The sequence below is a fragment of the Elephas maximus genome, chromosome 9, assembly GCF_024166365.1.
Source record: "Elephas maximus indicus isolate mEleMax1 chromosome 9, mEleMax1 primary haplotype, whole genome shotgun sequence".
Taxonomy (NCBI): domain Eukaryota; kingdom Metazoa; phylum Chordata; class Mammalia; order Proboscidea; family Elephantidae; genus Elephas; species Elephas maximus.
In genome coordinates, this window is record NC_064827.1 from 111,906,159 (window position 1) to 111,907,009 (window position 851).

Below are 851 nucleotides of genomic sequence, written 5' to 3' on the forward strand. Positions count from 1 at the left end.
ATTTTCAGTGTAAGCTGTGAACAAGGATGTCTTGATACTTTCTGCCTGGCCTTGGGCTGCAGATTGGTCAACAGACTACGCAAATGAGGTAAGTTGTAGCCTACTATGCAAATGAAGTGTCTGTGGCCTACTGAGAGGGGATTGGTCAGTTCATGGCCCTGGTGGAATGCCATGCCTTGAAACTGATAAGGAGTTTGTGTATTTAAGTAGCCAGCCCCCCAGAAGTTTTTTCAAGATAGACAGAAAGAAGCAGGGAAAGAAAAAGGAAAAAAGATGAGAGAAGAAGCAGAGAGAAAGAGGTGGTAAGGAACCTCCTAAAAGACCTGTAACAATGTCAAGAACTGCAACACTGAAGACACCAAAAGCCCGGAAGGGGCCCAGTGGCAGAGCCAGTGGTGACAGATGACAGGGCCAAGAGGAGCCTGTTGTGAGGGGGCTGAGAGGAGTCTGTTCTCAGAGGGCTGTGAGTAGCCTGTCCTCAGGGCCTGAGAGGAGGGCTGCACATGGAGACGAGCTGAGAGAGCTGTCCTGCACTGAAGAAGGGAGACTTTGCCTACATGCTTCCTGATCCTGAGTTGTAGCCTGTTGATCCTGATCCTGAGTTATACCCTGTTCCTTAAAAAACTACTTAACTGTAAGTACAGTTTGTGAGTTCCATGAGACATTGCAGCGAATTACTCAGTCCAAACAGGGGAGGAAGAAGTACTGAGGAGAGGGGGAGTGGCTGGTGTCGGAGGTGGAGTGGTTCAGCAGCTTGGAGAGTGTGGAAGTCTGGGATATATTGACCTCTGCCTCATAGGAATTAGCTTTGTGCTGATTCTGATATTTGAAGTTATTTGTTCAGTTATTTA